The following is a 12,890-nucleotide window of genomic DNA, read 5'->3' as shown; positions in this document are numbered from 1 at the left end:
ATTTATGGTGTAAAGACTCCTTTTTACTCATTTCTCTTTTAACTTAGAAAAAAATTAGAAAAAAATCAAAAAGAAGCTCTTTTCCTCTCTCTCTCTATTCGGCCATTAGAGGCAGTCCCTTGGGTGATTTTTCTTCTTCAAATTCTTGTAGATTTCAGCTTGTGGTGTGATTTTAATCAAGGTATTTCTTGGCTTTAATCTTTCCTTGTTTTTCTTGAATAAAATGATGAAAATGGATGAAATTGCATGTGATTGTGAAATGTTCTTGCTGCTGTGATTTTGTTGTTTATTTATGGATTCAAAGCATGTTTTTTGATGTTAAATGAGTTGTGTGAAGCATGAGTAGCTAGGTTGTTCAAGCTTTTAATTTATATATGAAAATTGATGATTTTTGTGAGAAAATGCATGTTTTGTTTCTGTATAATTGCTGGGTGTTTTTGTTAGTTTGCAGAGGGTTTTTCTTGCTTAGTTAAGTAGAATTAACTAGGCTAGGGTGCATGCTAGTGGGTTTAACCAAGTTTGAGTTCTTGAACTCAAAGCTTGGTCTTCAATGGTGAAATTTGCTTGTGAGGTTTCTGGGTAGGTTTGAGGCCTTGGAATGGTCATTTGGGACCTATGTAGGAGGTCTGGAAAGTTTTGGACCATTTGGGTTCGAATTGGTCAAGATTTGGGAATTTTTGGTTGCTGCCTGCGAGGAACCGGAATTCCGGTTGAGCATCCGGAATTCCGGATGGGGTTCAGAATTTTCCCAGAACCGGAATTCCGGTTGGGCAACCGGACTTCCGGATGGGGGATTTTTCAGAACCCTAGTTTTCCTCGTTTTTGGGTTTTTAGGGGTATTGCCATGCTTTTTATCGATAGGGAAACTTTTAGTTTCAAGTTTTAGTCCCCGGGAAGTGATTTAGCGTGTCGCTTATAGCGTTGTGATTTTTATGGTTTAGGAGCCGATGTCATTCGGCTTCAGTTCCAGTCAGGTTGACCGGCACACCTGAAATCGGAACCCAGGTAAGATTAGTATAACAGTATGCATATGTAGTTTACATGTTTAGCGTGCATGTAGGAAGCCTGTTAGTTTACATTAGATATGTATTTAGGCTTCGAACCACCCAACCCTATCACGTCGGTACAGGCTGGAGTATGACCAGCAGCCGGAGTATGACCGGTTCGACCGATCAGGCTGACACTGGTTGGTGGTTCAGTGCTATTGACCTAACCCGTCGGTACAGCCCGGAGTATGACCAGCGGCGGAGTATGACCGGTTCGACCGATCAGGAGGATACTTGTCAATAGTGCCGTCCCCTGAACGTTCAAAACTCAGTACCATGTTGGACATGGCAGTAGTGCTCAGTACCATGTTGGACATGGCAGTAGCGGGACTCAGTATCGTGTTGGACACGGCGGTCAGTTTATTGTATGATATTATTATGCTTTTCTTACTGAGTCTGTCGACTCACAGTTTACGTTGCATGTGTAGGTAAAGGCAAGGCAGTTGCTGATGGACCGTGAGCGAGCTTATGGGATTGTACATGTCGGGGCGGTTAGGCCTGGAGCGTACGATCCTCGGGACAGCAGGGCTGAGATTTTTGTAACGGTCGTTAGATGACCTCATTTTGATGTAAAAGTTGAATAGTAAAAACGTTTGTAAATATTTTTATAAATCGGGATCCCGAGACTTTTTGGTAAAATGGTTTATAAGTTTAATGAAAAAGCAAAATTTTAATTAATCACGTTTTTCCATAAACCTCGTTGATTAGCAACGAGCTGCACAGTACGTTTAAAAATCACGTAATACGCCTAAGATAGTTAGGGTGTTACAATTTGGTATCGTAGCCGCTGTTGTCTTCCGAAGATCGTCACGACATGTACAATCATCATCAGCAGTTAGCTCGGTTCACGGTTCAGTAAGCCTTTATTGCTTTAGTAGTTTATTTTATTCAGTTATGAAAAAAAAGAAAAGCCTGTTAGGAAGCATGTTAGTAGCCTGATAGTAGAATAGGCGCATGTTTCATTTCTAATTTCCAAATTAAGCGGCATTAGTAAGCTCGCCTTGAATACGACCTGATATGCCAACTCTTAGTTTCGCAGGCGGTTCTAACTAGATGGACGCCAGGCGGACTACCAGGAGTCGAGGCAACTCAGTGGGGTCGAATCAGGGAGAGGGAGCTCGGTTTCCCCCACCTGCTAGGGGCCGAGGTAGAGGTCCCCGAGGTAGGGCTCGTGGTCGGGGTGACGAGAACCCGCCACAGGCTGCCCAGGCTCCCCCAGCCGATCAGGGAGCCCCGAATTGGGAGTTGCGGTTTGCGGAGATGCAAGCCAGGATCGAAGAACAAGACCTCGAGATTCAGAGGTTGAGACAGCAGGTGCTCCCGCAGCCCAGCCGTAGTTCCGGCGGCACCGCCCCCGCCGCCTGTGCCGAGATGGTAGTGGCGGCCCACAGATTGGAACCTTTATATGAGCGGTTCCGGAAGCAAGCACCTCCGGTATTCCTGGGAGGTCCAGATGTGTCGAAAGCCGAGCAGTGGCTTACGGTGATCACCAGAATCTTGAACTTTATGGGTGTCACCGGCAACGACAGAGTGGTGTGCGCCACATTTCAGTTCCAGGAGGATGCCCTGGTATGGTGGGACATGGTGTCTCAGATTCACGATGTCACCACCATGACTTGGGAGAGGTTCCAGGAACTTTTCAACGCGAAGTACTACAACGAGGCGGTTAGAAGCGCCAAGAGAAAGGAATTCGTTCACCTGACCCAGCGGGAGAACATGAGTGTCACTGAGTATACTACTCAGTTGTGGGCTGGCGAGGTTAGCCTCGGGTATTGTGCCGACCGACTTCGGCAGGAAGGAGAAGTATGCGGGACGGGTTGAATCCCAAGATCGGGCATGACCCGATGATTACCATCGACGACAAGCACCACCTACGCTCAGATGGTGGAGAAGGCACTGCGAGCTGAGGGCGCCGTGGGGTGCATGTCGCATTTAGCCGCACTCGGTTGGTGGAGGAGCTCCTACCCCTCCCCGCATCAGCTTTAGCGGGGGAGTAGTGGTTCGGCCATTGATCGAGGAAGAGGGCACCCATCCGCTTCCGGCGGCTCGAGCCAGAACAAGAGGTTCCGGGGGAACCAGAACAGAGGGAGTCGTCCTGGTGGTAATGAGACTCGCTTCTCCTACCCCGAGTGCCCTAGCTGCAAGAGGCATCATCGGGGAGAGTGCAAGGGGCAGGGATGCTTCCATTGTGGCATGCCCGGGCACTTCAAGAGGGAATGTCCCCAGCTCCGGCCAGAGGCACCGAGAGCTCCAGCGATGCCCACTCCAGCCAGGGTATTCGCGATCACGCAGGCTGATGCAGATGCCAGCCCATCAGTTGTTACAGGTCAGATTCTTATTAACGACTCGTTTTATTCAGTGCTGTTTGATTCTGGGGCTACACGTTCTTATGTGGCGGCCAGAGTCTTTAGTAAGTTGGGTAGACCCTTTGATAGATATGAGTCAGGGTTTGGAACCCTGTTACCTGGCGGAGAATTGGTTATCTCCAATAGGTGGATTAGGTCTATGCCGATCAGGATAGATGGTAGAGAGTTGAGCGCTGATCTGATAGAGATGAGCTTAGTCGAATTTGATATTATTTTAGGAATGGATTTCCTATCTAAATATTCGGCGAGCATTGATTGCAAGAGGAAGATGGTGGTCTTCCAACCAGAAAGTGAAGAACCGTTCGTATTTGTGGGTTCGGTTCAGGGATCTCGGATCCCGGTGATCTCGGCTATGTCAGCGAGAGAATTATTGCACGGTGGGTGCTTAGGGTTTCTGGCCGTGGTGGTGGACACCACTCGGCCAGACACCATTCGGCCAGAGGACATCAGCGTGGTTCGGGAATTTTTGGACGTTTTTCCCGAAGAACTTCCAGGGTTACCACCTCATCGGGAGATCGACTTTGTGATTGACTTGGCACCAGGGGTGGATCCGGTTTCCAAAGCCCCGTATAGGATGGCTCCAGCTGAACTTAAGGAATTGAAGATTCAGCTCCAGGGGTTGCTTGACATAGGGTTCATTCGGCCCAGTGTGTCACCCTGGGGAGCCCCGGTTTTGTTCGTGAAGAAGAAGGATGGATCGATGAGGATGTGCATCGACTACAGAGAGTTGAACAAGCTGACGGTGAAGAATAAATATCCATTACCTAGGATCGATGACTTGTTCGATCAGCTTCAGGGGAAGACGGTCTTTTCTAAGATTGATCTCCGTTCGGGTTATCATCAGTTGAGGATCCGAGAGGAAGACATTCCAAAGACGGCTTTCCGCACTAGGTATGGACACTACGAGTTCCTGGTTATGTCATTCGGACTAACCAATGCTCCTGCAGCATTCATGGACCTGATGAATAGAGTATTCAAGGATTTCCTCGATATCTGTGTAATTGTGTTTATCGATGACATCCTCGTGTACTCTCAGTCAGAAGAGGAGCATGAGTTACATCTTCAGATGGTACTGCAACGACTTCGAGAACATAGACTCTACGCCAAGTTCAAGAAATGTGAGTTCTGGTTGTCTCAGGTGTCCTTCCTAGGGCACATAGTGAGTAAAGATGGGATCAAGGTGGATCCCGGGAAGATTGAATCCGTCAGGGATTGGCCGAGACCGAAGACAGTGACAGAGATCAGAAGCTTCTTGGGGTTAGCTGGGTACTACCGTAGGTTCGTGGAGGGGTTCTCCAAAATTTCAATGCCCCTAACCGAGCTTACAAAGAAGAATCAGCGATTTATCTGGTCAGATAAATGCGAAGCTAGTTTTCAGGAGCTGAAACAGAGGTTGATTACTGCTCCGATACTAGCTTTGCCTTCGGACGAGGAGAAGTTCGTGGTCTATTGTGACGCATCCAAACAGGGTTTGGGGTGCGTATTGATGCAAGCCGATCGGGTTATCGCTTACGCCTCCCGTCAGTTAAAGGATTATGAACAGCGATACCCGACTCATGATTTAGAATTGGCCGCAGTGGTATTTGCACTGAAGATTTGGCGGCATTACTTGTATGGTGAGAAGTGCGAGATCTACACCGACCATAAGAGTCTCAAGTATTTCTTTACTCAGAAAGATTTGAACATGAGACAGAGGCGTTGGTTGGAATTAGTGAAGGACTACGATTGTGAGATCCTTTACCATCCCGGGAAAGCCAATGTAGTGGCCGATGCCCTGAGCAGAAAGGGTCCCGGGCAAGTGGCTAGCATGGTTCAGATCTCACCTCGGCCTAGCGAGAGGATATGGTCGAGTCCGGCATTGAGTTTGTGGTAGGTCGGCCTACACAACTTAACGCCGCAATCCGATACGGTAGAAAGAATAAAAGTTGCTCAGACGACAGATCCGGAGTTAGTGAAAATCCGAGATGAGGTATTGGCTGGTCAAGCCAAGGACTTTTCAGTGTCAGATAGTGGGATGCTTTTGTATAAAGCCAGGGTTTGTGTCCCGAACAGTGTGGACTTGAGGAACGAGATCTTTGAGGAGGCTCATTCTACCCCGTATTCTCTGCATCCCGGCACCACCAAGATGTACCAAGATTTGAAACCGTACTTCTGGTGGAGCGGTATGAAGAAGAATTTGGTAGAATTCGTATCGAGATGCCTCACTTGTCAGCAGATCAAGGCTGAACATCAGAGACCAGCAGGGTTGTTGCAGCCTCTAACCCTACCAGAATGGAAATGGGAGGATATTACTATGGATTTTGTGGTCGGGTTACCTAGGACCACGGGTATGTATGATTCAATCTGGGTAGTGGTGGACCGATTTACGAAATCTGCTCATTTTCTGCCGGTCAGAACGACGTTTACAGTGGATCAGTTGGCAGAGTTATATGTCAGGGAGATAGTGAGACTTCACGGGGTACCGAAGTCTATAGTTTCGGACAGGGATCCGAAATTCACCTCCAAATTTTGGCAAAGTTTGCAACGGGCAATGGGTACAAAGCTAAAATTCAGTACAGCATTCCATCCTCAGACAGATGGTCAGTCCGAAAGGACAATTCAGATATTGGAGGACATGCTGAGAGCCTGTGTTATGGACTTTGAGGGTTCATGGAATAAATACCTACCGTTAGTAGAGTTCTCATATAACAACAGTTATCAGAGTACGATAGGGATGGCACCCTATGAACTGTTGTACGGTAGGAAATGTAGATCCCCTATCCACTGGGATGAGACAGGGGAGAGGAAATATCTAGGTCCGGAGTCAGTTCAGCGGACCAATGAGGCAATAGAGAAGATTAAAGCTAGAATGCTTGCCTCCCAGAGCAGACAGAAGAGTTACGCAGATCCGAAACGTCGAGATGTTGAGTTCCGAATAGGGGACCATGTGTTTTTGCGAGTATCTCCGATGAAGGGGATTAAACGTTTCGGGAAAAGAGGCAAGTTATGCCCTAGATTTACAGGACCTTTCGAGATTCTCGAGAAGATAGGTCAAGTGGCATATCGATTAGCATTGCCTCCAGCTTTATCGGCCGATTGCACAACGTATTTCATGTCTCAATGTTGAGAAAATACGTTTCAGACCCCTCTCATATAATCAGTTATGAGAGCCTTCAGCTTCAGTCAGATATGTCCTATGAGGAACAGCCAGTGCAGATCCTGGATAGAAAGGATAAAGTCCTTCGGAATAAGACCATAGCGTTGGTCAAGGTTCTCTGGAGAAACAGTAAGGTGGAAGAAGCCACTTGGGAGCTAGAATCAGATATGCGAGCTCAATATCCAGAGTTATTCAGGTTAGATTTCGGGGACGAAATCCTTTTAAGGGGGGGATAGTTGTAAAGCCCGCTTAGTTAATTTGGAAATTTGCAGTTATTTATGTTAATCAGGAAATTATTTATAGCTATTTAAATAATTTATCATGGATATTTATGGAATTCAGATATGCATAATTATGTTATCAGCAGTTTTTATATTTCGCATTTCCGGTGTCCGGTATTTTGGAACGCGGCGTTTGGCTCAAATCACAACTTAGTATGTTAGTATTTTGGGGACGGGTTTTAGACATTGGGAATGTCGGGAATGGCCGGGAATTTAGAATGTCCCAAAAATACCCCTTTAGTATGATTTTAGTGATTTTATGGTGGAGGGGCAAAATGGTCTTTTTGCCCCAATTGTATTTTGTCTTATATGATTTAATAAATGAAGTAAATGTTTAAATTATGCATGTTTTTTTGGCTGAATGATTTATGGTGTAAAGACTCCTTTTTACTCATTTCTCTTTTAACTTAGAAAAAATTAGAAAAAAATCAAAAAGAAGCTCTTTTCCTCTCTCTCTCTATTCGGCCATTAGAGGCAGTCCCTTGGGTGATTTTTCTTCTTCAAATTCTTGTAGATTTCAGCTTGTGGTGTGATTTTAATCAAGGTATTTCTTGGCTTTAATCTTTCCTTGTTTTTCTTGAATAAAATGATGAAAATGGATGAAATTGCATGTGATTGTGAAATGTTCTTGCTGCTGTGATTTTGTTGTTTATTTATGGATTCAAAGCATGTTTTTTGATGTTAAATGAGTTGTGTGAAGCATGAGTAGCTAGGTTGTTCAAGCTTTTAATTTATATATGAAAATTGATGATTTTTGTGAGAAAATGCATGTTTTGTTTCTGTATAATTGCTGGGTGTTTTTGTTAGTTTGCAGAGGGTTTTTCTTGCTTAGTTAAGTAGAATTAACTAGGCTAGGGTGCATGCTAGTGGGTTTAACCAAGTTTGAGTTCTTGAACTCAAAGCTTGGTCTTCAATGGTGAAATTTGCTTGTGAGGTTTCTGGGTAGGTTTGAGGCCTTGGAATGGTCATTTGGGACCTATGTAGGAGGTCTGGAAAGTTTGGGACCATTTGGGTTCGAATTGGTCAAGATTTGGGAATTTTTGGTTCTTTGCGAGGAACCGGAATTCCGTTGAGCATCCGGAATTCGGATGGGGTTCGAATTTTCCCAGAACCGGAATTCGGTTGGGCAACCGGACTTCCGGATGGGGGATTTTTCAGAACCCTAGTTTTCCTCGTTTTTGGGTTTTTAGGGGTATTGCCATGCTTTTTATCGATAGGGAAACTTTTAGTTTCAAGTTTTAGTCCCCGGGAAGTGATTTAGCGTGTCGCTTATAGCGTTGTGATTTTTATGGTTTAGGAGCCAGTAATCCGCCGTTCAGCTTCAGTTCCAGTCAGGTTGACCGGCACACCTGAAATCGGAACCCAGGTAAGATTAGTATAACAGTATGCATATGTAGTTTACATGTTTAGCGTGCATGTAGGAAGCCTGTTAGTTTACATTAGATATGTATTTAGGCTTCGAACCACCCAACCCTATCACGTCGGTACAGGCTGGAGTATGACCAGCAGCCGGAGTATGACCGGTTCGACCGATCAGGCTGACACTGGTTGGTGGTTCAGTGCTATTGACCTATCCCGTCGGTACAGGCTGGAGTATGACCAGCAGCCGGAGTATGACCGGTTCGACCGATCAGGAGGATACTTGTCAATAGTGCCGTCCCCTGAACGTTCAAAACTCAGTACCATGTTGGACATGGCAGTAGTGCTCAGTACCATGTTGGACATGGCAGTAGCGGGACTCAGTATCGTGTTGGACACGGCGGTCAGTTTATTGTATGATATTATTATGCTTTTCTTACTGAGTCTGTCGACTCACAGTTTACGTTGCATGTGTAGGTAAAGGCAAGGCAGTTGCTGATGGACCGTGAGCGAGCTTATGGGATTGTACATGTCGGGGCGGTTAGGCCTGGAGCGTACGATCCTCGGGACAGCAGGGCTGAGATTTTTGTAACGGTCGTTAGATGACCTCATTTTGATGTAAAAGTTGAATAGTAAAAACGTTTGTAAATATTTTTATAAATCGGGATCCCGAGACTTTTTGGTAAAATGGTTTATAAGTTTAATGAAAAAGCAAAATTTTAATTAATCACGTTTTTCCATAAACCTCGTTGATTAGCAACGAGCTGCACAGTACGTTTAAAAATCACGTAATACGCCTAAGATAGTTAGGGTGTTACAGTGTGGGCACTCACTCTTTCACTAGGGTCAAAATATAGAAGAAGAAAAGAGAAGAGAGGGGTTCGGCTAAGGTATAGAAAAAGGGAAGGCTCAGTTTTTCTGAAGAGAGAAATTTCTGTCAAAAGATGTTATGAAAGCATGTGATTTGACTGAGCCATCACTTTCTATTTATAGGCAACTACTAGGTTTAGGTTAGGAATTATTTGGCATTAAAATAATGAAAATATCAATTTGAAAAACCACATAAAGTGGCCGGCCAAGGTGTAGAGAATGGGCCCCACTTGATTTTGTAGTTTTCACAAATTTTATTTCTATTTTCTCAAAAACGCCAATTTTCTAATTCTAACCATTTAAATGCCAAAACTAATTATTTAATAACTAAAATAGATTATTAAATAATATTATCATTTAATTTAATTATTAACTAGACATATAAAGTCCATTAATAAATAAATAAACCTAGAATCTTTTTTCTTTACAATTTCGACCCTGCTAAGTGAAAATTCACAAATTAGACATAGTCTAACTTTAGAATTATAATTGATTAATCACAAATCAATTATTGAGTCTTACAAGTAGTATGTTCTCAACTAGAATGGGGACCATGGATCTATATGCTGAGCTTCCAATAAGTGAACCGAATTTACCAAGTAAATTCCTACTTATTAATTCTTCGTTGAATCCACTCTTAGAACTTAGAATTGCACTCTCAGACTTATATAGAGCATATTATATGTTCCACGATATAGATATGCTATCTCATTTAACCATTGTTATAATCTTATTGTGATCAAAGATCCTCTATATAGATGATCTACATCGAGATGGAATAATTTTACCGTTCTCACCTCTCAATGTATTTTGCCCCTTAAAACACTTAGCTACCTGTAAATGGTGTTTAGTGATCTAAGAATTAGCCACTTAAACAAGAGCTCATCCATTTACTTCTATTTGCTAAGCTCGAAGGGAATCATCACTTGACTTCTATACACCAGTAGAAGCTATAGAATCCATATTTATGTTCAGCACTCCCACTCAATCATACTATCATATTCCCAAAATATACGTATCACCCTGACCCAAAAGTAGGCTTAACTAATAAATCAAAGAACATGAATAGTACTCCTGAGTTGAGCCTGAGCATATCAGGATTTAGATTCTTTTAATCTTAAGATCAACTACTGATATTGACTTGTAAAAATATAACGGTAAGTTTATAATATCTTAACTAAGTTGCAATATCGGTCCAGTCCAATGTATACTCCATACATTCGAAACTAGTATACTTTACTAATGTCCTGGAAAGAACATAACACTTACTCCAAGTGTAAGTACACATCATCGCTGATTATCACATTAGTGTAAATCCAAAACACTGATGAAACAGGGACTAAGTCTTTTGATTCATATGATCACAATCACATTCCACTGTGTTGACGATACTGTAATTGTGAATAAACATATGATCTGGACTTAACTGATTTTGTGTGTAAATGTAATAAACATATTAAACCATTAGCATGTAAAATTCATGCAAACATTAATCACTTCAAAATTTCTTGTATTGATAACTAATCAGATTGTAAAGAGTTTTATTTAGGGCATAAAACCCAACAGTTTTGTTCCAAAAAATAAAGAATATGAAATTGTTGGATTATATTTTATCCGGACCTAAATTTACTTGTTGGGAATATTTTACCAGGATCTAGATTTACTAGCAAGTATGTTGATTAACATCCTAAATATGAATATCTCTAAAATAATGAAATTAAACACATAAGAGTTTTAAAAACCTTACATTGATTGCAGTGGAATATAATGACTCCTTCCGCTAAGATCTCTAGCCCTTATTCCTTTCTGTCACAGAGTATTATCAAGATCTGAGCTTGGATCTCTTTCTCTCCTTTGGGTTTGGTTGCCACCGTCTTACTCACTATGATTGAGTACTTGACTTGCTATGTGTGGGCATGACACTCTATCACTATAGGGTTCAAATATTGTGACAGTCAGTAGTCCCGTGATCCATAAGGGGAAATACCGGGTAAGCTGTACAATCCCACATCGCCTGGGGAAGGTCAAGTGGGATGATTCTAAGGCTGTGTAGGTATGGGACTACACAGTTGAAGAGGGCTTAAATGGATTGATTGGTACTGCCTATATCAACAAGGTGCATCTTGTTTTTCGGTAGCCCATCTCGAAAGAACTACACAGTTAAGCGTGCTTGACCTGGGGCAATTTCAGGATGGGTGATCTCCTTGGAAGTTTTCCTACGAAGCGTGCAAGTGAGGACAAAGCATGCTGGAAACACTCGTGTTGGTCTGTAGGGTCAGTCATCAATCCAGGACGCAGCCAGAGTGGCGTACCCGTGCATAAGAGCCATGAGTCCGTGGGTGTAAAGGCCCAATGGAGGCTTGAAGCGGGGACGTTACAAATATGGTGAATATCCCAATAGAAGGAACTCTCTCATCTACTAGTTGTCTGACATAGAAAACTAGACTTTTAGCAGATTGAAAATCAAGTGGATGAGTGAGAGCATCATGTTTCTTTTATAGTGTTTTAACTAGGGCTTAGGGTTGAACTATATGGATTAAAAAGAATAAAATAATAGACAAAAATACACTTAAGGCCGGCCACTTAAAAGGACCACTTTCTAGTTACAATTTTACCACTTTATTTTAACTAATTATTTTTCTTTCAATAATATCATATTTTTCAATTCAATCCTATAAATGCCAAAACTATTTATTTAATAATTATAATTAATTATCAAATAAAATTGTCATTTATATTATTTATTAATTAGACCATGCAAGAGTCTTAATTAATAAATTGATCCCAAAACCTCTTTTCTTTACAATTAAGCCCTTGCTTAGTGAAAATTCATAAATAAGACATAGTCTAATTTTAGAATTATAATTGATTAATTAAAACCAATTAATTGATTCTGCAAGCAGTATTATCTCAACTAATGAGAGGACCATGGACCTATATAATCGAGCTTTAAATAAGTAGATCTAGAATTTACCAAGTAAATTCTTTAACTTATTGATTCTTCCTTGCGCCACTATAGATTTAGAATTGAATAGTACTCTCAATTATATAGAACGCTCTATATGTACCATGATATATATACGTTACGATTATCCATTGTTATAATCCTAATAGTCAAATATCCTCTATAGATGATCTACACTGAAAAGGGACAAATTTACCGTTCTACCCTTTAATGTATTTTATCCTTAAAACACTTAGCTACCTATAAATAGTATTTTAGTAAACTAATATAATTACCGAAATGAGATCTCAATCATTTATCTCTATTCAGCCAAGCTCGAAGGAAATTATCGTTTCACTTCCAAATATGTATAGAAGCTATAGATTCTATATCTATGATCAGCACTCCCACTCAATTGAACTACCATGTTACCAAGATGTAAATATCTGCAAGAACCATTTGTTAGCCTCCACGAACAACTTGAAGAACATAAATAATACAACTAAGCTGAACCTAACCATATCAGGATTAAGATCTATAGACCTAAGATCAACCATCGATATTGACTTAGAAAGATATAACAGTAAGTTTATGATATCTTATCCAAGATTGATATCGGTCCCTTCCAATGTATACTACATACATCCGATACTGATAAACTTTGCCAATACCCTGGAAAGGACATAACACTTATCCAAGGTGTAAGTATACCTTATCACTGATTATCATGTCAGTCTAAATCTAGTGAACTGGCGAATCATGAAAATTAAACTTTTGAACATATAATCATGATTATATTCCACTGTACTGACGACACTATAATCATGAACAAATATATATATTTATATATGTTCTAGACTTAATAGAATTTATACATTAAGCATAATC

Source organism: Cannabis sativa, chromosome 4 (assembly GCF_029168945.1).
Source record: "Cannabis sativa cultivar Pink pepper isolate KNU-18-1 chromosome 4, ASM2916894v1, whole genome shotgun sequence".
Classification (NCBI taxonomy): Eukaryota; Viridiplantae; Streptophyta; class Magnoliopsida; order Rosales; family Cannabaceae; genus Cannabis; species Cannabis sativa.
This window is presented reverse-complemented; position numbering follows the sequence as displayed.